The sequence below is a fragment of the Corvus moneduloides genome, chromosome 31 (assembly GCF_009650955.1).
Source record: "Corvus moneduloides isolate bCorMon1 chromosome 31, bCorMon1.pri, whole genome shotgun sequence".
NCBI classification, from domain to species: domain Eukaryota; kingdom Metazoa; phylum Chordata; class Aves; order Passeriformes; family Corvidae; genus Corvus; species Corvus moneduloides.
Window position 1 is genome coordinate 214,658 of NC_045506.1, and position 13,153 is coordinate 227,810.

Sequence of the window (13,153 nt, forward strand, 5' to 3'; positions counted from 1 at the left end):
ACAGCCCCCTGCCGCCCCCTGCGCCCGCAGCCAGCCCCGAGCCCCGCCAGAACCGAGCGCGGCTCCCACCTGCGCTGGGGCCGCCTCCGAGCTCCGCCGCCGCCTCACCGGGCTCCGGCCGCCGCCGCCGCTCCCGGGCCCGCACAGACGCTCCGCCAATGGCGCCTCTGCTGCGCCACGGCCGCCCTGCCGGCGGCTCCGGGCCCGGGCTGCTCCCCGCTCCGACCAATCAGCGCGCCAGAACCACGACTGACGGCAGCACCGCCCAATCGGAGCGAGGGGCGGGCTCTGCACACGGCCCAGCCCCGCCCCGCGCTCCCAGCGCCCCCCGGGCTGCGTGAGGGGAAAGCCGCAGCTGAGGAGCAGCCCTGGAACGGGCCCGGCCCGAGCCGCCATTCAGCTGAGAAGAGAAACAAAGCTCTCCGCTGCTCCCGGCCCGACCTGCCCAGCCCTGCGTGTCGGGTGCCTCCGGCTCCTTGGGAAGCCCTGCAGCCTCGCTACTGCCGCCCCTAATTCGGAGCATCAGTGCATGGCTTTGATTTCCCCGAGAAAGGGAAAACCGCCCCAAACCCCTTTGGCTGAGTGCACGAGGGGAGAGATTTGTGGCAGAAAACTCCCAAAGTCGTTTTTCCCCAGCTTGGGAAGAACAGCCCAAGCCAAGCGGAGCCGGGACCCCCCAGCAGCGCCTCTCTGCCGCCCCAGCTGAAGCCCTCGCTGGCTGCTCCAGGCTGGATGGGCAGACTGGGAGCACTGGGAAGGGGCCCCGGCTCGGGGCGCAGCCCCCGGGGCAGCCCCACGGCCCCACGGCAGCTCCAAGGCTCCGCCAGCCGGGATGGAACGTGGGAGGGGGAGCAGGGCAAGGCCCGGGGCTGTCGGTGCCCAGGGGACACAAGGGACAGCGGGGGCACTGCACAAGCATTTCATGCAAAAGATAAAATCATAAGGAAGACAAAAGCAACAGCAACACTGGCACCATAGCCCAGGGGCACACAGGAACATGTCTCATTGGAGTGGGGGGACGCTGGCCCGATGTCAGGTACCCACCACAGCCGCTCTCTCCCTGCCCTCCACAGCCGGACAGGAGACAGAAAATTTAACCAAGGGCTTATGAGCTGACATGAGGACCGGGAGAGATCCCTCATCAGACACCGTTACAGGCAAAACAGGCTCCAAATTGGAGATATTAATTCAATTTCTTGGTAACAAACTCGGGGGGGGGGATAATGAGAATTAGAAGAAGACCCTTCAAAACTTCTTCCTCCCACACCTCCCTCCTTCCAGTTCTATCTCCTCCAGCGGGGATGTCCCACAAACAGGGAACCCCCACAAGCTCCTCGCAACCCCTGGGGCTGGGCTGGCCCTGCCTGGATGCCGGGAGACACCAAAACCGCTCTGTCCCTGCCCTTTGCTACTGCACAGGGACAGGAAATACAAGGAAAGGCCCAGGAGCTGAGAGAAGGACCGGGAGAGATCCCGCCCCGAGCACCGGCACAGGCACAAGGAGGGAATTTATTACCCAGCCTGGGCACAGGGAGGGAATTTATTACCAACCAAATCCCAGCAGCACAAGGAGAAGGCAAAGAAATCTCTCCAACACCTTCCCCCCACCCAGCGGGGATCACCCAGAACGGGGGTCACCAGGGCTCTGCCCAACGGGGGTCACTGGGGATCATCCAACGCTGATCCTCCCACGGGGGATGGAGCTGGAGCAGCACACGAAGCTCTTCCAGCACTCGGGGCACTCGCAGGGCTTCCCTTAGCGGTGCCTCCGTTGGTGTTGGGTCAAGGCAGAGCTGCTGGAGAAGCTCTTCCCACACTGGGGACACTCGTAGGGCCTCTCCCCGGTGTGGATGCGCTGGTGGGTTACGAGGATGGAGTTGTGCTTGAAGCCCCTCCCACAGTCGGGGCAGCGGAAGGGCCTCTCATCTGTGTGAATCCGCTGGTGCACAAGGAGATTGGAGCTGGTGTGAAACCTCTTCCCACACTCAGAACACTCGTAGGGCCTCTCCCCGGTGTGAATAATCTGATGTTGAATCAGGTTCGAGCTCCACCAGAAGCTCTTCCCACATTCCCCACACTCATGTGGTCGTTCCAAGGTGTGGATCACCTGGTGTTTCATCAGGTGGGGCCTCTGCCTGAAGCTCTTCCCACATTCCCCACACTCGTAGGGCTTTTCCCCAGTGTGGATCCTCTGGTGTTCCCTCAGCTGGGAGCTGTCTCTGAAGCTCATCCTGCATTCCCCACACTCATAGGGCTTCTCCCCAGTGTGGATCCTTTGGTGGATGACCAGGTGGGATCTCTGCCTGAAGCTCTTCCCACATTCCCCACACTCATAGGGCTTTTCCCCAGTGTGGATCCTCTGGTGTGCCCTCAGCTGGGATTTGTAGCTGAAGCCCTTCCCACATTCCAAGCACTTGTGGGGCTTCTCCCCACCCTGAGGCTTCTCCCCCACCTCCAAGCTCCCCCTGGATCTCCGTCCGCCTTCCCGGATCAGGGGGGCTCTTTCCTCCTTGGATCTCTCTGGGCTGCGTTTGCAGCCCCTCCTCGTGCGGCATCTCCGGGGCTTTTCCTCCTCCTCCATCCAGCCACACCTTGGGAATGACAAATCCTGGTTTGGGGAGAGAAACAATGGGTGAGTGCCTTGGGCTGGGGTTCCTCCTGCCCAGGTCAATCTCTAGGAGTCTCCAGGGCTTTTGTGTCCGTAAAAACCCCAAACCACCACAATTCAGCCCAAAAAACCCTCCCAGCACTTCCCCCTCTCTGATCTCTCCACTTTGGTGTTCTGGGGCTCTCCTTTCCCTGGCCTCATTGGGGTCCTGTGGTTCCTGGGGTTCCCCCCTGTCTGGGGTCCCGCTCAGGGATGATCCAGGGATTTTAGGGGTCCCAGGGGTCACTTCTCCCTGATTCTCTGCTCCGGGCTTACAGCGATCCCACGGGTCCCCCCTTATCCAGGCTCCCCCCATCTCCAGGCTGCTGGGGGTCCCCCAGCTCCGGGATCGCCCCTCTCCCCTCACCCCATCCCAGGGCTCCCGGCGTTCCCCTCCACCGCTCTCCTGGGGGGGCCCCAATACCGATGTCCTCCTCCCACCCCGGCACCGGGACGGAGCCCCCAAAATATCCCCCAAAGGGCCATTTGCGGCTCAGCTTTGGGGTCCCGCAGTATCCAAACATCGCCCCCCCTCCCCCGCCCCAAAATGAAGCCCTCCCAGGGACCCACAAAGAGATTTGGGGCTCCATTCCAGAAGCTGTGAGCTCCAAACACCCCCCAAGAGAAAACGCCGCTCAGGGAGCCTGTCACGATCTGCTAATACAAGTGAGGGTCGTGATGGTTCATTTATCGATCTCAGAGTGTAAAAGGATACAAGGGATTTCAGTTTTAATCAGAACAGTGCACCTTTATTAAGTGCCCACAACACAGTAATGCGATAGAGGAGAGAGAGAGAGAAAAAGAAAACAAAGAGTAGAGAGGAAGAAGGGGAGGAATAGCTACCAACAGATGAGACAAAGTCCTTGTGGTCTCCTGCCAACAGATTCGTCTTCTTTCCGTGGGGAGATCTCGTCTCGGTTAATTTAGAAAGTCCCTTTATAGCCCTTTTCAGAAGCGAGGGGCAGCTGGCCAAGAGCTGGGGAAACCTCCAGCCGTTGTTATGGGGCCCGTTGCTTTGGGAAGCACGTACAGGACAGGTGTACAGGACAGGTCATTCCTTTCCGCTTCAGCGCAGTCCTTCCCGCCTGGGCAGCGAGAACGGCGCAGTCCATTGTGACCTGCATCAATTTCCAGACACTCCACCTCAGCCAGGCCAGGCCTCCTGTGTTCAGTCTCTGTCCCTGGCGATGATCGTGAGGCAGATGAGGGATCTTCGGACCGTCTCTTACAGACCCCCCGAGGGATTTGGGGCGAGCTCCCCCTCCCCGCTCACCTGCGGGATGCTCCCGGGGCCGCGGCGGACACAGCGGGCTCCGACCCCGCGCTTCCCCTGCTGCTTTTCCTCTTCCTGCTCCTCCTCTGCCTCTCTCGCTCCTCTTCCTCCCGCTCCTCCTCCCCCGCCTCCTCCTCCATCGCTCCTCCCGCTCCTCCTCCTTCCTAATCCCGCCTCCTTCTGCTCCTCTCTCCGGGCCCTTCTCCCGCTCCTTCCTCATCATTTGGGGATTTTTTGGGGGAAAGGCGTTGTCCCAATCTCCTCTTTTTTAGGAGTTGTTCCCTTTCCCGCGATTTTCAGGGTTTGCAGTGGCCAAACTCCTCTTTTCCCATGATTTTAGGGCTCTGGATTTTCCTCAACTGCCCTGTTCCCAGGATTTTGGAGGGTGCTGGGAGTGGCCAGCCCCACCTGATCCCAGGATTTTTAGAGACTGAGGATACTCAAACTCCTCTTTTTCCACCTTTTTGGCGGAAAAAAATTCCTTTTCCTGGAATTTTGGGGGTCTGGGAGTGTCAAAACCCCCCTGTCTTGGGGTGACTTTATGATGTGTATCCCATATCACTGCCCTATGCCCAGAAATTAATTCTTGTGCCCTTCTATGCCTCTAAACTGAGCCTGAGAGGGGGAAGGAAAAACTGAGCAAAACTTTTCCAAAGCAGTTTGCAGCTTGTTCAAGGTCACAGAGACATAGAGACTTCTTTTTCAGCTGTGGCAGGAGAGCGAGAGGGAAGGGGAGCACCCCGCTTGCTTTTCTTTCCAGACAGCTTTCGGCAGGTTTTTTTCCTCAGATTTTTCTTTGAAGAGTTGAACGTTTGTTTTTTTTCTGGGACTTTTTTCTTTTTTTCCTTTTCCCTCTGCTGGGTGGTTTCAACATCAGAATACATTGGGAGGACTTTCCACCGAGGCCTTGGCCCTGGAGGTGGGCCCACCACTCTGTCCCAGCTCCAGGGAGGGGGAGAGAGATCTACGGAAGGACTCTGAAATTTTCCCAGGTTTCTCTCGGCAGATCGAGAAGTTTAACTATTTAGCATTATTATCCTTTCCCTGTTTGTTTATTAAATAAATAGGTTTTATCTCTTTCACTTTCCTTTGAGGAAAATTTATTTTTTCACGAACCTGGAGGGTGAGGAGTGGTTGTGCCTTCTCTCAGAGAATATATTTCTAAATTTGATGAAACCGGCACATGGGAGACCCCCAGCGAAGGAACAACAGCAACGCCTCCCTACAAACACATGCTCTCAATCTGCTCGGACACAGCCACACCGACTTGGACACAAGCAAGTGACACCACAAACCATCAGCTCCACAAAATGGTACTGATTGACACACACTGCTGCTCAGCCAAGCTCCTGCTCAATTCCTCAACTTCCAGAACAACAACAAAGCCGGAACACAACCATGGACATCATTTCCTATACAAAAAGGGACAATGTTGAGGCAGTTTGCACATTCTCCCAGAGGTAATTAAGGACATGGACACCCAGCAGGGGTAAAAAGGGAAGTCGAGAAGGGGTCTCAGCAACAGGGGACGGATGGTGTTGGTGTCCTGGGAAGGATTGGTTGAAGGGAGTGTGCAGGAATATGGTTAAGACAAACAGCAGCAGGAGGAATCTATGTGGTAAGAAAGGAAAAGGAAGATGGAAAAGAGGAGGAAGAGAAAAATACTGAGAATTGGAATGTTTTACAGCACCATTCTAATCTTATCCTCAAAAAGGGTCAAAAACCTCTTATCCTCAGGGCCAGCTACAGCTCTTTGTATCCCTGGTTTCCAGGACAGGAAAACAAGGAGGTCAGGATTTCAGGGTGTTTCTCTGTGGTGGGGAGCAGCAGGACAGGGCAGCACGGGCTGGGGGCCTGTGGGGAGCTGCGGGGCCGGGCCGGGGCTGTGGGGCAGCCGGGGCTCAGCGCCGGGCACTGCCTGACCCCAACACCCCCCGGGCAGGGCCGGCACTGGCCCCCGGCCCCCAGGAGGCTGCAGGATGTGGAAGGATCAGGATTTTCTTTTATCGATCTTGTTTGGGTCACTGGAGAAACGAATGATTGTGCAGAAAGCTCAGCAGCTGTCAGAGGATGAGCACCCACAGGCACTGAGGGGGCTGCAGGAGAGGCACAAGAAGCCCCTGCAGCACTTGGCCAGAAAGGCTCAGCAGGGGAATGCAAGAAGGGATGAGCAGAAGGCCAAGGTGAAGGCAAAGGCCATGGCAGAGTTTCTACAGCCCCCCAGGGATGAACCGCAGGGCCCAAGGGGGCCCCAGCACCCAGGGGACGGCGGCGGCCACAAGCACCTGGCACAGGCATTGCCCTCCTCGGCACGGCAGAGCCCACCCAAACAGCCCCTGCCAAGGAATCAGGGCTCCAGCTGCAGGCCACAAGGACACTGCAAGCACAGACAGCAGCACCCTCAGCACCAGCAAGTCCACCCCTGATGGACATGGATTGTCAGGGCTCTCAGAGCTCCCAGCACACCAGGGACCCACCGCACCAGAGCCCTTGAGAACATTCAGGGCGCCTCTGGATCGAGACGAGGCCGCTCCTGATGGACACAGGGGCCTCTCGATCCACTCCGAATCTGAGACCTAAGGGGGGAAATTGTCAAGAAGTTCTTTCATTATTCAGGCAATAAGTGGGAAAGATGAGCAGGGGTGTTTTATTCAACCATCATCAGAAGATGTGGGAGATGGTTTTGAAATGCATCAATTTCTGTTTGTTCCTAATTGTGATTGTAATTTACTGGGAAGGGATTTGGGGGCTGAAGTGGGAATGCAAATTCATATTGTCAAAGGAGATACAGAGGCTAATGCTGCTGTACCTTGGTGTCAAATGTCTGCAAAGGCCTCTGCTGAAGGGAACCCAGAAGTGTGGGCAGCCCCAGGGAAATAGGGAAAATCAGATATGGAGCCTCTCCAAATTCCTCTGAAGCATCCAGGACAAGTGGTGTCTAAAAGCAATACCCTGTTCCAAGGGAGGCAAGGAAGGGGTTACAGCCTCTTACTGAGGCCCTGCTAAAGGCAGCGCTTCTGGAGCCAGGCATCTCACCCTACAACACTCCTCTCCTGCCAGGCAAGAAACCCCATCATGGACACCAGAAGGAAAGCACAAGTTTCAAGGCTTCAAAAGCAGATTAACTGAGCCTCCTGCCCTGGCCCTCCCAGACAGGGAAAAACCATTTGAATTGCATGGGGATGTTAAACAGGGCCATGCCAAAGGAATTCCTGGGCTCAAATGTTTAACCCAGTGGCCAGAGAGTGGCCTCATTGTCTGCAGAATTGTGCAGCCCTGGCTTTAATGGGAACTGAGGCCTGAAAACTGACAGCAGCACAATCTCTTGATTGTTCCAGCCTGGCATCAAGGTAAAGCTTTGTTAACCAAAGGAGCCTCTAAATGGATGAGCAGCGCTTGGTTCTTACAGAATGAAACTTGTTGGATGGAACAGGAGGATTCACAGTTGAGGACAGGGCAAGGGTTGAACCCAGCCTCCTGTTTGAACGGCCCTGGACACGGGGCTGGCAAGAAACCCATGGCTGCAGTCAAGTGACAGAGCTCCAGACCTGGGCTAGGAAAGATTTACCAGACATTCCCTGGCCTGAGGGAGAAAATGGGTTTAGAGATGGGTCTGCAAGGGCAGCAGAAGGGAAAAGAGTGACAAGACACGCTGCTCTGAAGGAAAGGGAATGAGACAAAGCGCAGCTCAGCGCCCGCATGCTCAGCTCAAAGGGCCGAGCTGGGGGTGCTTGGAAGAGCCTGGCACTGAAATGCCCTGAGCAGGAAGGCTTCAATATCTTCTGCCAACAGCATGGCAGCTCACAGCGGGGCAGAAGCATTTCCGACTGCTTCAGCAATCCCTGCATCAGTTCTTAAGGCATGTTTGGAACAAACAATTCCAAGATATGGATTGTGGAAGCAATGGACTCAGGGGAACCCATTTTACAGGAAAGATCCTTCAGGCCGTTCTGGCTGCTTTAGGAACACAGTGGCACCTCCAAACGCCCTGGCAACCCCAGAGTTCGGGTTGGGTAGAAAGTATGAATGGGGAAATAAAGAAACACCTTCTGAAGCTGCAGAGAGAAACCAAGATGCCACAGGTACGGTTGCTGCCATTGGCTTTGGCAAGAAGAAGAGCCAGACCCAGGGCAGATATTCAATTATCACCCCTGGAGCTGATGTTTCCAATTCCTCACCCTGTTAATTCCCGACCTACTGGGGGTGGAGACCAGGGATGTCTGTTTCAAGCAGGCTGTGGCCACAATCCTGTCTCGTGTGAAATCTCTTCCACAGGAAGCTCGGCTGGCACAGACCCTGCATTGGCACTTTGCTGCCCACAACATCCAACCAGGACATCGGGTCCTGCCTGAGGAGCGCAAAGAAGCACCACTGGTGGCCAAGGGCGTGGCCCATTCCAAGTGTCCCCGAGCACAGAAACAGCCGCCAGCACAGCTGAACACGGGGGGACCCCTCACCCTCGCCTCAAGCTCTCTGAAGCCCCGCGGATTTGCACTCCCCGGCTGCAGGAGGACCATGCGAGGCCGCCACTGACCGTGCACAGAAGGGGCCGCAGCAGCAGCCAGGGCTCCACAGCGGGGGAAGCCCCGGGGGCTGCTCACAGATCCTCTGCTGGAATAGTCTGGCTGGGCACCTCCTCTGGCATCTCCAGGCACTGGGGGCCAATCCTCGCTGGCACCGGGCGACCTTCAGAGCTTTCTGTGCCTGCACTCGCCACAGCTGCTGCGCGAGACAGCGGGAGAATTCCACTCTGGCTCTCAGTTACAGTCACACTCTGGGCTGGGCGGGATTCGATTGATGGAAAATTTAGCAAATTCAGAATTGTTTTAAAATTTTATTTCTCTACTCAGGGTTGGTTTGCCTCTGCCTTGGGGAAAGGAATTTTAATGTGTTTGTTAAGGAATGTTACACCACTCAGTGGAGATGAGCCTAACATCTCAACAGACTGGGAATAGCCCAAAAGATACCCAAAAGATAACGACCATCAACAAAACATCAACGCCCATCAGCAAACATCAAGGAACAGCTACCCCAGACACTGCCCCCGGCACAGCTGGAGACCCCTGCTCTGGAAAAGGCTGAGAAGGAAATCAAGGAGTGTGCACCTAATTAACATCAGAGGCCAAGCAATCCGGGGCCAATAGGAAACCAAATACTAAGAACTACCCAACTTGGAACCAATGAACATTAAACCTACGGATTTCTATGGGTTTAGACTGCGTAAAGTTGAGGAAAAACTGAGTAAAACTCGTGTGCCATGGAATGATTTTCTCTGCACACCCGGGCTATGTGTGCATGAAATTATTTCTGTTGCACATCCTAGCCAGAATAAAGTAATGCCTTGATCCTCTAACACTACAAAGGTCCTTGGAGAGTTTTTGTTCTTCCTGCAGTTTCTGTGACAGGATGACACCATTAGAATGTTTCTTCTTAATAATCCTACTTTGATATTGTCAGTTGGGTTTGGGCCAAAGGTGTGAGAGTCAATTTTTAGTCCGAGGAGAAGAACCAAAAGTCTTTATTGCTTTGGGGCATTTTTGTGTATGTGTGTGCGTGGCTGTTAGTGATGGCAGAATTTTGGAATGGGTTTGTCAATGTTCACCTGTAGGTTGCATTTTGTAAAACTGGAAGAGCTTTAAAACTGACCCTTTAACTCATAAACAGTTAATAAAATATTTTAAAAAAATAAAGGGGGAAAAAAGCCGCTTTTGGGAGGGCCACTTCTGATTCACCTGATGGCTGCCCTGGAAGGGAAGCTTCCTTCCAGGCAGCCAGCAGAGGAGCTTTAGAAATGCAAATTAACTCTGCTGCGGGAATTGTGCACAATGTCCCAGGCTCTCCTTGCCTGCCACAGGAATTGGGCTGATTCCCTCTGCCCCTCACCCCAAGCTCTGCCTCCCTGCACTGACGGAATTTGCATCGCTAAAGGCAGAGCCCACACTGAGCATCTCTGACTCTGCAACAGAAATCCCTGAAGCTGAAAAGGAAAACAGCAAACGGAGAATGTTGGGAGAACTTCACTCAAAAAAGCGGGGGGGAATCATCCCTCTCCCCACTCCAACATCTGCTGGCACTCTCTGTGTTATACAGGGTGGGTTTGACCACTGGGCTGCTTTTGCTGACACAAGGTCAGCGAAATCACTTGGGAATGCAAGGATGTGATGATTTAATCAGAGAAAAGCGGTCAATTGATGCTTCCCTTGCTGGAGGGAGCGCCCAAAATGGGGAAAAGATGAACGGCCACGAGAACAAATCCTACAACACCATGGAGCAGCCCCTGGGAACCCGAACAAATTCATACCAGGTGCCAGAGAACCCACTGATCATTTCATTGCATCATTAGATTACAAGCTGTCCTCCAAATCAAGCACACAGCTCCAGCTCCTGACCTTCTCACCCACCAATCCACTCCCATGAGCAACGCCACATTTCACCCTGGGATGCCATCAGATTCTCTTCCAGCAGAAGGACCAGCAGGTTGTGGAAAATTAAATGACTCAAACTGCTCTTGGCAAAGAGATGGCCAAGGAAAAGTGAAACAGAGAGCAAAGGAAATAAAACTTCACAGAGCCATGAATATCGGATGTTATACAAAGTGGGGGTGCACATTAAGGGGCACATGCAGCAGGCGGATCGGGAAGTCTGTACCTTCCAAGGACCTCAGCCACTGGGGAAAGGGACACGGAGATGCGGCCGGGCAAATCGGCATAAAAAGGAGGCTGCGTCCTCCAACACTTGGACAGACCCCGCGGGAAATGCCCCGTGGCCTCTCCCTTTGTCCACGAATAAAGTTACTTTTACACGACTCCTCCGCCTCCTCTGGGGACACAAACCTCTGGCCACGGGAACTTTCCCGCACACTGCCGGCCACGGGGCAGCCACCTCTGTCCTACCCATAGCAGCCGGGACGAGCCAGCGCTGCTCCGGCACCGGCTCCTGCCGAGGCAGCAGCGGGAAGGAGACCGCGGGCAGCCGCTCCCGCAGCGCCCTCACGCCAGGGCGAACACGGCGCCCACACGGCACAACGAACCCGCCACAGCCCCCTGCCGCCCCCTCCGCCCGCAGCCAGCCCCGAGCCCCGCCAGAACCGAGCGCGGCTCCCACCTGCGCTGGGGCCGCCTCCGAGCTCCGCCGCCGCCTCACCGGGCTCCGGCCGCCGCCGCCGCTCCCGGGCCCGCACAGACGCTCCGCCAACGGCGCCTCTGCTGCGCCACGGCCGCCCTGCCGGCGGCTCCGGGCCCGGGCTGCTCCCCGCTCCGACCAATCAGCGCGCCAGAACCACGACTGACGGCAGCACCGCCCAATCGGAGCGAGGGGCGGGCTCTGCACACGGCCCAGCCCCGCCCCGCGCTCCCAGCGCCCCCCGGGCTGCGTGAGGGGAAAGCCGCAGCTGAGGAACAGCCCTGGAACGGGCCCGGCCCGAGCCGCCATTCAGCTGAGAAGAGAAACAAAGCTCTCCGCTGCTCCCGGCCCGACCTGCCCAGCCCTGCGTGTCGGGTGCCTCCGGCTCCTTGGGAAGCCCTGCAGCCTCGCTACTGCCGCCCCTAATTCGGAGCATCAGTGCATGGCTTTGATTTCCCCGAGAAAGGGAAACCGCCCCAAACCCCTTTGGCTGAGTGCACGAGGGGAGAGATTTGTGGCAGAAAACTCCCAAAGTCGTTTATGCCCAGCTTGGGAAGAACAACCCAAGCCAAGCGGATGTCCCGCAAACGGGGGACCCCCACAAGCCCCTCCCAACCCCCGGGGCTGGGCTGGCCCTGCCTGGATGCCGGGAGACACCAAAACCGCTCTGTCCCTGCCCTCTGCTACTGCACAGGGACAGGAAATACAAGGAAAAGCTCAGGAGATGAGAGAAGGACCGGGAGAGATCCCGCCCCGAGCACCGGCACGGGCACAACAGAGCCAGCCTCGGCACAGGGAGGGAATTTATTACCAACCAAATCCCAGCAGCACAAGGAGAAGGCAAAGAAATCTCTCCAACACCTTCCCCCCACCCAGCGGGGATCACCCGGAACGGGGGTCACCAGGGCTCTGCCCCACGGGGGTCACTGGGGATCATCCAACGCCGATCCTCCCACGGGGGATGGAGCTGGAGCAGCGCACGAAGCTCTTCCCGCACTCGGGGCACTCGCAGGGCTTCCCTTAGTGGTGCCTCCGGTGGTGTTGAGCTGTGGTTGAAACCCTTCCCACACTCAGGGCAGCGGAAGGGCCTCTCCTCTGTGTGTATTGGCTGATGTAAGGGGACATGATCCCCCCAAGGGGCTCAGCTTTGGGGTCCTGAAAGATACAAACATACACACACACAAAAAAAAAATAACCCTCCCAGGACACTAAAGATATTTGGGGCTCGGTTCTGGAATCTGCCAGCTCCAAACACTCCCCAATAAAAAAACCCTCTCAGGGACCCCCTGATAGATTTGGGACGAGCTCCCCCTCCCCAGCCACCTGCAGGATGCCGTGGGGGGACGCTCCCGGGGCCGGGAGTGCTGCGGACACAGCGGGCACTGGAACCTCCTGCTTCTCCTTCTATTCCTGTTCCTGCTCCTCCTCCTCCTGCTCCTCCTTTTCCTCTCCTCCACCTCCTGCTGTTCTCCTCCTTCCTCATCCCGCCTCCTCCCCAGTTCCTGCTTTCTGTATATTTAGAGTGCAGAACTTTGCTTGTTTCTAGAACTAGAACAGAGATCCCAGACGGAACAATCCTTGCTGGTTTTAGGCAGCAGCATCAGTGACTAAAGGTCGTGATTCCTTTGGTTTGGTCCTGTCCTCGTTCCTCCTCAGTGTTCAGGCTTGGCTATGGGCTGTCCTTGTGTGCTGCATTTTCTGGGTTCCTCTTGGATCCTTTGAGCAACAGGCTGTGCCCCGGGAGGATCCTTTGTGCTCCTTTGGGACAGAGGAGAACCTTCCAGGCGGTCCTTGCGTGAGCTGCTGCTGTGATGTCACGGGAACGCTGCCGCGTCCTCGCCGTGTTCCCGTTGCTGCGGGGCACGGAGCCCTCAGTGTCCAGAGCGGCTCTGGGCGCCCGCTGGTTGCCGGAGGATCCTCCTGCCCGAGGCATTCTCAGCAGCCAGCCCAGCCCCTGACGGGTGTCCTTCTGTGCTTGCAGGGGTACAGTCTGCGACGTGTGCAGCACGGCCAAAATGATCCAGCAAGCGGTTGCTGCAGTTTGCACTCTGTACTCTGTGGCTTATTCGGGCTATTTTTTAGCCCACTTGGCACGTAAGTCGAGGTTTTCC

At 56.5% G+C, this 13,153-nt stretch overlaps 1 protein-coding gene and 1 pseudogene across 1 annotated transcript in view; both read right to left on the minus strand.

The window, feature by feature from the left end:
- The window catches only part of LOC116436945, a 29,322-nt pseudogene extending 16,963 nt beyond the window's left edge, over positions 1 to 12,359 (minus strand).
- Positions 1 to 13,153, minus strand: part of LOC116436928 (zinc finger protein 436-like) — a 337,104-nt gene that overhangs the window by 214,156 nt on the left and 109,795 nt on the right. The gene's annotated exons all lie outside the window — the stretch shown is intronic.